The following is a 12,171-nucleotide window of genomic DNA, read 5'->3' as shown; positions in this document are numbered from 1 at the left end:
TGGAGTGGGTCTAGGGTGTCAGGTAGGGTGGAGGTGATATGGTCCTTGACTAGTCTCTCAAAGCACTTCATGATGACGGAAGTGAGTGCTACGGGGCGGTAGTCGTTTAGCTTAGTTACCTTAGCTTTCTTGGGAACAGGAACAATGGTGGCCCTCTTGAAGCATGTGGGAACAGCAGACTGGTATAGGGATTGATTGAATATGTCCGTAAACACACCAGCCAGCTGGTCTGCGCATGCTCTGAGGGCGCGGCTGGGGATGCCGTCTGGGCCTGCAGCCTTGCGAGGGTTAACACGTTTAAATGTTTTACTCACCTCGGCTGCAGTGAAGGAGAGTCCGCATGTTTTCGTTGCAGGCCGTGTCAGTGGCACTGTATTGTCCTCAAAGCGGGCAAAAAAGTTATTTAGTCTGCCTGGGAGCAAGACATCCTGGTCCGTGACGGGGCTGGTTTTCTTTTTGTAATCCGTGATTGACTGTAGACCCTGCCACATACCTCTGACAGACCTCAGCGTGGGAGCTTCTTGTTTTAGTTTCTGTCTGTAGGCAGGGATCAACAAAATGGAGTCGTGGTCAGCTTTTCCGAAAGGAGGGCGGGGCAGGGCCTTATATGCGTCGCGGAATTTAGAATAGCAATGATCCAAGGTTTTGCCAGCCCTGGTTGCGCAATCGATATGCTGATACATTTTTTTACCATGGAAGATTGAGTATAGTGGCATCCTGATACTGGTATCATCTCAGACAACCCTATCAGGTTGTCTGAACTCTACTAGAATGTCCTTCATTATGGCCCAGGAACAACATTCAGCAGTGTGTTTGATTCAGTTCCAGCTTCATTACAACATTTACAGCTGAATAGGCTTACCATGATGAGTGACACAAAAACACATTCCTTTTGAATCACAAGCTTTTAATTGCTTATGTCCCTGTCAATAGATTGAGGACAACTGTCAGAAGACCATTTCAGTGTGGTCATCATCTTTATCCTCTGATAGCAATGCTGATGATGAACCTCCTAATTTCTAAAATGCATCATACCTTGAGGCAAAAAAAGTATTTAGTCAGCCACCAATTGTGCAAGTTCTCCTACTTAAAAAGATGAGAGGCCTGTAATTTTCATCATAGGTACACTTCAACTATGACAGACAAAATGAGAAAAAAAAATCCAGAAAATCACATTGTAGGATATTTTTATGAATTTATTTGCAAATTATGGTGGAAAATATGTATTTGGTCAATAACAAAAGTTTATCTCAATACTTTGTTATATACCCTTTGTTGGCAATGACAGAGGTCAAACATTTTCTGTAAGTCTTCACAAGGTTTTCACACAATGTTGCTAGTATTTTGGCCCATTCCTCCATGCAGATCTCCTCTAGAGCAGTGATGTTTTGGGGCTGTTGCTGGGCAACACAGACTTTCAACTTCCTCCAAAGATTTTATATGGGGTTGAGATCTGGAGACTGGCTAGGCCACTCCAGGACCTTGAAATGCTTCTTACGAAGCCACTCCTTCGTTGCCCGGGCGGTGTGTTTGGGATCATTGTCATGCTGAAAGACCCCACCACGTTTCATCTACAATGCCCTTGCTGATGGAAGGAGGTTTTCACTCAAAATCTCACGAAACATGGCCCCATTCACTCTTTCCTTTACACAGATCAGTCGTCCTGGTCCCTTTGCAAAAAACAGCCCCAAAGCATGATGTTTCCACCCCCATGCTTCACAGTAGGTATGGTGTTCTTTTGATGCAACTCAGCATTCTTTGTCCTCCAAACACGACAAGTTGAGTTTTTACCAAAAAGTTCTATTTTGGTTTCATCTAAACATATGACATTCTCCCAATCTTCTTCTGGATCATCCAAATGCTCTCTAGCAAACTTCAGACGGGCCTGGACATGTACTGGCTTAAGCAGGGGGACACGTCTGGCACTGCAGGATTTGAGTCCCTGGCGGCGTAGTGTGTTACTGATGGTAGGCTTTGTTACTTTGGTCCCAGCTCTCTGCAGGTCATTCACTAGGTCCCCCCGTGTGCTTCTGGGATTTTTGCTCACCGTTCTTGTGATCATTTTGACCCCACGGGGTGAGATCTTGCTTGGAGCCCCAGATCGAGGGAGATTATCAGTGGTCTTGTATGTCTTCCATTTCGTAATAATTGCTCCCACAGTTGATTTCTTCAAACCAAGCTGCTTACCTATTGCAGAGTCTTCCTAGCCTGGTGCAGGTCTACAATTTTGTTTCTGGTGTCCTTTGACAGCTCTTTGGTCTGGGCCATAGTGGAGTTTGGAGTGTGACTGTTTCAGGTTGTGGACAGGTGTCTTTTATACTGATAACAAGTTCAAACAGGTGCCATTAATACAGGTAACGAGTGGAGGACAGAGGAGCCTCTTAAAGAAGAAGTTACAGGTCTGTGAGAGCCAGAAATCTTGCTTGTTTGTAGGTGACCAAATACTTATTTTCCACCATAATTTGCAAATAAATTAATTAAAAATCCTACAATGTAATTTTCTGGATTTTTTCTCATTTTGTCTGTCATAGTTGAAGTGTACCTATGATGAAAATTACAGGCCTCATCTTTTTAAGTGGGAGAACTTGCACAATTGGTGGCTGACTAAATACTCTTTTGCCCCACTGTATATATAATATATGTGTGTGTGTCACATTATTCTCATATGTTTCTATTTAGCTAACTACACCTGGTACATTTAGGCATATGTTATGGACAGTTACAATCTTGTTTGGTTTTTCTTAATCTTGAGATATAACAATCATATTCTCCAGATGAGCTTCAATGCCATACAACTCTCATTCCATGGCCTCCAACTGCTCTTAATTGCAAGTAAAACTAAATGCATGCTCTTCAACTGATCGCTACACACACCTGCCCGCCTGTCCAGCATCACTACTCTGGACGGTTCTGACTTAGAATATGTGGACAACGACAAATACCTAGGTGTTTGGTTAGACTGTAAACACTTCTTCCAGATTCACATTAAGCATCTCCAATCCAAAATTAAATCTAGAATTGGCTTCTTATTTCGCAACAAAGCATCCTTCACTCATGCTGCCAAACATACCCTCGTAAAACTGACTGTCCTACCGATCCTTGACTTCGGCGATGACATTTACAAAATAGCTTCCAACACTCTACTCAGCAAATTGGATGCAGTCTATCACAGTGCCATCCATTTTGACACCAAAGCCCCATATACTACCCACCACATCGCCTCATATTCATCGCCAAACCCACTGGCTCCAGGTCATCTTTAAGTCTTTGCTAGGTAAAGCCCCGCCTTATCTCAGCTCACTGGTCACCATAGCAGCACCCAGCCGTAGCACACGCTCCAGCAGGTATATTTCACTGGTCACCCCCAAAGCCAATTCCTCTTTTGGCCACCTTTCCTTCCAGTTCTCTGCTGCCAATGACTGGAAAGAACTGCAAAAATCACTGAAGCTGGAGACTCATATCTCCCTCACTAACTTTAAGCACCAGCTGTCAGAGCAGCTCACAGATCACTGCATCTGTACATAGCCCATCCAACTACGTCATCCCCATATGGTTATTTATTTTGCTCCTTTGCACCCCAGTTATCTCTACTTGCACACTCATCTTCTGCACATCTATCACTCCAGTGTTTAATTGCTATATTGTAATTATTTTGCCACTATGGCCTATTTATTGCCTTACATCCCTTATCCTACCTCATTTGCACACACTGTATATATACTTTTTCTATTGTATTATTGACTGTATGTATGTTTATTCCATGTGTAACTCTGTGTTGTTTGTGTCGCACTGCTTTGCTTTATCTTGGCCAGGTCGCTGTTGTAAATGAAAACTTGTTTTCAACTAGCCTACCTGGTTAAATAAAGGTGAAATTAAAAAAATTAAGTATGTGCCATTCAACTTGGCCTATGCGTGTACTTGCAAGTAGTTACCCCAATTGTTTAGACACTTCAATAACCCCGGCATGCATTGCATGGCCAACATGGAGGAACTGACTGTGGAGGTCCGTGGCTCCAACGGAGCTTATTATAAGGTAAATCCATGTATAATATTGATGTAAACTAACCGTGATCATGTTTATAAAGCATGGCACACACATCAGTTCCCTACTATAGTTCATAAACGTAAACCAACAACATACACTAAGCTATAGACTTGTGTTTTCAACATGTCTAATGACGGTTGGCTGGGTAAGCTAACGTTAGCGACGTTAACTTCAAGACCAAATATAGTTGGCAGCTAGTCTCACTTTTTCTTGCAAGCGACCTATTCACAACCCGTTTGTCTTCGAGGAGTACACTATTAGCGTTCTGTTGAATTAGCCAGCTATTAAAAACATTTCTCAATGTTAGCTAACGTAATTACCTGGCTAGCATTATCAACTGGCTAACGGTAGGTAGGCAATTTAGCTAGCTAATCAGGTTCGGTTGCACCTTGGCTTTGCTCGTCTTGAATCAGATTATTGATCTGGCTAACTTCATTACCTGCTACACACTAAATGTATATGTGCTAACCATATGCGTTAGAAATCAAACAATTTGAAAGTTTAAGCTGTAATATGTAACTTTGGGCGACTTCACGAAATTCAGAGAAGTGGGTTATAGATCTGTCATTCTCATTTCAAGCCTAAGAAGCGGTAGATATGTTCTAAACTCAGCAAGGACCCTGTCTTTCAAAGATAATAAGTAAAAATCCAAATAATTTAACATAACTTCATTGTAAAGAGTTTAAACACTGTTTCCCGTGTTTGTTCAATGAACCATAAACAATGAATGAACATGCACCCGTGGAACGGTCATTAAGACACTAACAACTTACAGATGGTAGGCAATTAAGGTCACAGTTATGAAAAATTATGACACTAAAGAGGCCTTTCTACTGACACTGAAAAACACAAAAATAAAGATGCCCAGGGTCCCTGCTCATCTGCGTGAACGTGCCTTAGGCATGCTGCAAGGAGGCATGAGGACTGCATATGTGGCCAGGGCAATAAATTGCAATGTCCGTACTGTGAGATGCCTGAGGCAGTCCTTGCAGTGGCAGACCACGTGTAACAACACCTGCACAGGATTGGTACATCTGAACATCACACCTGCTGGACAGGTACAGGATGGCAACAACTGCCCGAGTTACACCAGGAACGCACAATCCCTCCATCAGTGCTCAGACTGTCTGCAATAGGCTGAGAGAGGCTGGACTGAGGGCTTGTAGGCCTATTGTAAGGCAGGACATCACCGGCAACAACGTTGCCCATGGGCACAAACCCACCGTCGCTGGACCAGACAGGACTGGCAAAAAGTGCTCTTCTTACCGGGGGTGATGGTCGGATTTGCGTTTATTGTCAAAGGAATGAGCGTTACACCGTGGCCTGTACTCTGGAATGGAATCGATTTGGAGGTGGAGGGTCCGTCATGGTCTAGGGTGGTGTTTCACAGCATCATTGGACTGAGCTTGTTGTCATTGCAGGCAAGACATCCTCCTCCCTCATGTGGTACCCTTCCTGCAGGCTCATCCTGACATGACCCTCCAGCATGACAATGCCACCAGTTATACTGCTCATTCTGTGCGTGATATCCTGCAAGACAGGAATGTCAGTGTTCTGCGATGGCCAGCGAAGAGCCCAGATCTCAATAATGAAATACCCCCAGAAATGTCTGGAAACTTGCAGGTGCCTTGGTGGAAGAGTGGGGTAACATCTCACAGCAAGAACGGGCAAATCTGGTGCGGTCCATGAGGAGGAGATGCACTGCAGTACTTAATGGAGCTGGTGGCCACACCATATACTGACGCTTACCCCCCTTTTGTTCAGGGACACATTATTCCATTTCAGTCGCATATCTGTGGAACTTTTTTAGTTTATGTCTGGTGTTGAATCTTATGTTCATACAATTATTTACACGTCAAGTTTGCTGAAAATAAACAGTTGACAGTGAGAGGATGTTTCTTTTTTTTGCTGAGTTTGTGCTCTGTTTCTATACTTTCCATTCGTATGTTTACTTCTGGTTTTGTACACCAGCTGAAAATACAATATTTTGTTATGGGAAATATATTTCACAGCGGTTTAGATGGTACAATGATTCTCTACACGATATGTGCTGGTTTTGTCAAACTGAAATTGGGTGAACTATTAGAATTTTAGCAACCAGGAAATAGTGGCAAATTTTCTGCATTGTGCATCTTTTAAAAGTTTGTTCAATTAATTGTTCAATTATAGCCAGCTCATTAATGTTTTAATTTGCTCCTCTGTTAACTCTGAATAGGGAAACGTATTGTTAGGTAGGTAGCCAGCTAGCTGAAAAGTCTTTCTTTCATTCAAGAATGTACACTATACACAAAAGTATGTGGACACCCCTTTAAATTCCTGGATTCAGCTATTTAAGCCACAACTTTGTGGCAACAGTTTGGGGAAGGCCCTTTCCTGTTTCAGCATGACAATTCCCCCGTGCACAAAACTAGGTCCATACAGAAATGGTTTGTCGAGATTGGTGTGGAAGAACTGGCCTGCACAGAGCTCTAAACTCAACCGCATCAAACACCTTTGGAATGAATTGGAACGCAGACTGCAAGCCAGGCCTAATCGCCCTGAGTGGCTGAATGGAAGCAAGTCCCCACAGCAATGTTCCAACATCTAGTGGGAAGCCTTTCCAGAAGAGTGGAGGCTGTTATAGCAGCAAAGGGGGGACCAACTCCATATTAATGCCCATGATTTTGGAATGAGATGTTCGACGAGCAGGTGTCCACATATTTTTGGTCATGCAGTGTATATATTGTGAATCACCTATAAATTTGAAGGAAAAAAAAATAGATATGGCCATATCGACAAGCCTTACTTGGATGTGGGAAAAGTGTCAGATAGGCAAATATATATCGCAAGGAGGGATATATGTTATAAGACTAGACCCGAGTTCCACTCAGATCTAGAAACTCTGGGCTAGAATACCACAGCAGCCTATACCAGGGTTTCTTAAACTATGGGTTTGGACCAAAAGTGGGCCCTGGGCATGTGAGAGGTGGGTCGCGAGTTATGAGAATAGATCTTCTTAATTTGGGTTTTTGGAGGACGATTTGGGTCATGGGAGGATGGACAATTTCACTTTTGAGTCTTGAGCTGAAGGTTTTAAGAATCCCTGGCCTATACTAAAGTGTTGTATGTTGATATTCCCTAGCTATGCCAGTAACTTTTTATTTTCTGGGTGGAGTGGCGGAGTACTTCTGAACTTAACCCATGGCTGATCTTTCTCTAGGGATTTGTCAAAGATGTCCATGATGATTCACTCACTATTGTCTTTGAGAACAAGTAAGTTTTCATAGGTTCTTCTGGGGTTGTAGTGTATTTTGTAGTCCTCTGTTGGAATGATGGTGGTATAATTTTGTTGATGGGCATAACTTTATGATACTTATCTAAATGTTTGTTATTAAAGGAGAATTTAGCTTTTTTACAACCAAATCTCTGTTTGATGTAAAGGGAATGTTATAGATTCTAATAGCATGCCATTTACATGTTAAAAAAAAAAAAAAGCTAAATTGTCTTTTAATAAAGTTGGCAACCTGAGAGACAAGTTCACTTTAGTGATGTGCGGATGCCACCTCCAGCCGACGGTATAAAGGACATCGGGGAGGGAGAAGAGGTGGAGGTGAGAACTGCCTATCTTCTTAGATTTAAGACACTTTTTCCTCAGAATATCTAATTAAGAATTCTCTCCCTCTTTCTACCAGATCTTTTCCCGGGCCAATAAGCAGGAGCCATGTGGCTGGTGGCTTGCCAAAGTGCGCATGATGAAGGGAGATGTGAGTAGTTATCTGTGGTTACAATTTCACTGGTCCCAGAATGTCATTTGCGAAAGGATGTTTCTGTAATGTTTTCCTGTGATTTCCTCATCCTGATATTACGTTTATCAGTTTCATGCAACACAAATGTAACCTGTGTTGTATTTACTGTGTAGTTCTATGTGATCGAGTATGCTGCCTGTGATGCCACGTACAATGAAATAGTCACCTTTGAACGTCCGGCCTGTGAATGTCAACAAGGTGGTGTCAAAGAGCTCCTTCTTCAAATGCACAGTCCCAGTTCCTGGCGATCTGAAAGCAGTGTATGTACCTTTTATTTAAAAGTAGTTTCTGATTGGGATATAGGCTAGTAATTTGTTGGTTTTTATTTACATGCATTAGAGTTCAGAATTTGATTATAGTTTATTTTACTTTAGGTGCGAAAGTGAACAAGCGCATAAAGATTTCAAAAAGGCAGTGGGAGCTTGTCGGATTGTCTACTGTCCAGAAACGAGTAACTTGGTCGTACTAGTAAGTCCATATAAGTCTGTCTGCCACTCCTCCTTCAGAACCAGCAGTTTTGTGTAGAACAAGGAATGTCTAGACAATTTTTTTACGTTTATATTCTTGTTTCCCTGCAGTCTATAAATGAAGCCACAGTTAAGCGAGTGTCTTTGCTCAGTGACATGCACTTGAGGAGCATTCACACTAAGCTCATGCTCCTGTCCCGAAATGAGGAGGCCACTAAACAACTGGAGGTAAGGATGATTATCACAACTGCATCCTTGCAGAAATAGTTTAAACCGGATTGTCATAGACAAATCTCAATCATGCACATGATCTCTTCTCTCTCTAGAGTACAAAGCAACTGGCATCCGCTTTCCAAGAGGAGTTTACAGTCAGGGTGGACCTCATGGGCCTTGCCATTGGAAGCCATGGCAGCAACATTCAACAAGCCAGAAAAGTGCCTGGAATCACTGCTATTGAGCTGGATGAAGGGAGTGGGACTTTCATAATTTACGGAAAGGTGTGCTGATGCTTTTGATATGAGACTTTGTTATGAGTGAGCTATAGACGGTGTATGTACCACCAAGACATTTGTCTCTTAAAGCTATTATATTCTTCTTCTAAGAATGAGGAGGCGGTTAAGAAGGCAAGGAATTATCTGGAGTTTCTCGAAGATTCTGTTCAGATCCCAAGGAACTTGGTCGGTATGTATCAAGTAGGAGTTGATACTTCCATAAAGCAAGACATTTGTGGGTGTGCACCTCTTCACACAAGTGCCTTATGGGTTCTTATTTTTTTCTTCAGGCAAGGTAATTGGCAAGAACGGAAAGGTCATTCAGGAGATCATTGACAAGTCTGGGGTGGTGAGAGTAAGGATTGAGGGGGACAAGGACAACACACAGCCACGTCAAAAAGTAAGCCCTTACTTAAAAAAAAACTACTTTCCAGCTCACTTAGTAGACCAAGTGATCAGTATTGTCACGGAAACACTTCACCCATAATAACATCATTTTATTTGTGATGTGCTGACACAGGGAATGGTCCCGTTTACCTTTGTCGGCACTAAGGAGAACATAGGGAATGCCCAGGTGGTTCTGGAGTACCACATCGCCTACCTGAACGTAAGCATTAATCTAGTAACAAACTCCTAATGGTCTCAGTCAGGGCTGTAGGCCCTTTTTATAGTCTGTGTGGGATGAGTTTGCCTGTTGCTGTCTGCAGGAGGTAGAGCTACTGCGTATGGAGAGACTGCAGATAGATGAGCAGCTGAAGCTGATTGGGATGGGCCAAAGGCCTTCATCTGGCCACCCAGCAGACAAGGACAAGAGCTACACCACAGACGACAGTGTGGCTGCTACCTCTGTGAATACCAGCCGCTTCTACACTGGCAGAGGCCCCAACTACACCTCCGGCTATGGTGAGCGTCATGTTCACAATGATACCGAACAGACATTTTGTAGATTCTCCCAAGACATTTTTCAACACCTATCAGCAGGGGTTTAACCCTAAAAATAATTTAAAGTTCTACTTCACTACATTCCTAAAGAAAATATTGTACTTTTTACTTTTAACACCCAAAAGTACATGTTACATTTTGAATGCTTAGCAGGACAGGAAAATGGTCCAATTCAGACTCTTTATCAGGAGAATCTCCCTGGTCATCTCTACTGCCTCTGATCTTGCGGACTCACTAAACACAAATGTTTCATTTGTGAATGAGTGTTAGCCCCTGGCTATCCATAAATACAAAAAAAACAAGATGGTGCCGTCTGGTTTCTTTACTCAACTATGACAATTGGGTAGTCAATCGAAAGTTGCAAGACACAATCTAGGGAAGGTAATATTGATATTGGGACATAATGCTATAGCCCAACAGGAAGTTATCAGTCATCTGGTATTAAAAAGATATGTTTGACTTTCAGGCACAAACTCTGAGCAATCCAATGACTGAGACTGACTCAGAGCGGAAGGAGGAGCTGATTGACTGGTCCCTGGCGGGAGAGGAACCGGAGAGGGGTACCCAGCCACAGAGCGACAGCAGGAGAGCTGGTCAAAGGAGGGGGAGAGGACCCAGTGGCAGGGAGAGGAGCCTCCAACACCGCTATGGCTGCAGACCCAATTGATGGGTCATGCACATGCTGATGACATTAAACATGATTTGCATTATCCCCTATGTTTATCATGATCATGTGAATAGGTCTATGAATTGTTCCTCTAAAACTAGATATTAAACTATTTGTCAACTTTGCAGCTCTAAAGGATCGTGATGGCAACCCATACAGTGTGCTTGACAACACCGAGACAGGCCAGACGGTCGACTCCAACCTCAACACAAACCGCCACCTCGACGAGGACACAACAGCCATTGATGGCATGAGCGAATCGGACAAAGCTTCCCTCGGTGAGAATTGCCTTGGTAAGTCCTGCATCACCATGTCCTCGCAGTGATGACTTGATTTAAGGACCGTCATCAATGGTATTTAAACATTTGTGTTGTGACTTTTACCATCTCAATCAGTACCATCCACAAACTTCTTCAATCCCTCCGGATAGAAGTGTCTGAGTAAAAATCACAAGCCCTGGGATCCAATCGGATTCAACAACAAACATACTCCCATAAGCATTCGAAAATACAATTATTTCATGTTACAGAAGACGGTGGACAATTCAGTGACTAAAAAGGTTAGAATTACACACATTGACACCAATCCCAAGTCAATCCTCATGAAATTCACTCCGAGGGCTCTGCACAAACTCTTCCCCCACATAGATAACTCAAAAGCTAAACCACAGCTGCATAAACGTAGCAGAAGACACTGTTCGCCCACCAGAGGAAAGGTGGGGAACGGGCCTGTAGTTTGTTTACCAGATTTCTCAATTTGAAGCTGAATAGACACCTAGAAAAGGCATGCCACCAAGAAGTCCCATTGTTTTTAAATGTTCCCACTTAAATTCACTAATATGACTGCTACTTGTTGCCTATCAATTAAGGTCTGTTTATTTTTTGGGATTTGATACTGCTTGCCTGTATTTCTCACTTGCATTCCTTGGACTGCTTTCTAGTTATTTTTAACCACATTCTTTCAGTGTTATCACAATGTAAGCTATTTTTCTGATTCAGAGGGGTTGGGTTAAATGCGGAAGACACATTTCATTTGAATGCATTTCTGTACAACTGACTAGGCATCCTCCTTTCCCTAGCATTAGCTATGATGATCTAGTTTATTTCATTACCAATGCAAGTGGTTCTAACATTCTTTGTTTTGCAGATCCCGGGCTGAATCACAAAGCAGATAGATGAACTGGTATGTTTGAAATAATTCTACAAATCTGACTTCAGGGCCCGTATGTATCAAGCGTCTCAGAGTAAGAGTGCTGATCTAGGATCAGGTCTTCAATCTTATTCAATGTGATGTAAAATGCAAATTGGCACGCCTAATCTGAGATGCTTGATACATACAAGCTGGCTGAAACAAGTGATGGGGAGAAAGAACCATGGTAGTGTACGGAAACTTGCAATAAGAATGTACATTTCTTTCTCTTGGCTTGATGTACTTCAGGGGCATAGTCCATGGAATCTACAGTATGTGAAATTGCCACTAGGCTGGTTTAAATTTCTAGCATTGTATGCCTTTGGTACATTAAGTCAAGCTTCTGTAACCATTTCTACTTGTCTGTGTCCTGCAGGGACATTTTGAGTGTATTGCAGAGCACAGCCTCTCCACATCAGCATAGACAGGCAATGGAAGAGGTGACGAACTAGGCAGAGCTTCCACAAAGGGCTGCCAAAGTCTGTTACCAAGGGAACAGTGACTAGCAGCCTGTCCTGAATAGTGTCTCCTAATCTACGGACCTATTAATTGTACTACATTCGTACAATAGTTATTGTACAAGCTT

General features: G+C 42.7%; 1 pseudogene; it reads left to right on the top strand.

Moving 5' to 3' along the window:
* The first annotated feature begins 3,971 nt into the window (after positions 1 to 3,971).
* LOC135556430 (RNA-binding protein FXR1-like) lies at positions 3,972 to 11,579 on the top strand (annotated as a pseudogene).
* Positions 11,580 to 12,171: the final 592 nt, after the last annotated feature.

Source organism: Oncorhynchus masou, chromosome 15 (genome assembly GCF_036934945.1).
Source record: "Oncorhynchus masou masou isolate Uvic2021 chromosome 15, UVic_Omas_1.1, whole genome shotgun sequence".
Taxonomy (NCBI): Eukaryota; Metazoa; Chordata; class Actinopteri; order Salmoniformes; family Salmonidae; genus Oncorhynchus; species Oncorhynchus masou.
Note: the sequence above shows the minus strand (reverse complement) of the source record. Positions and strands in the feature narration are given on the sequence as shown.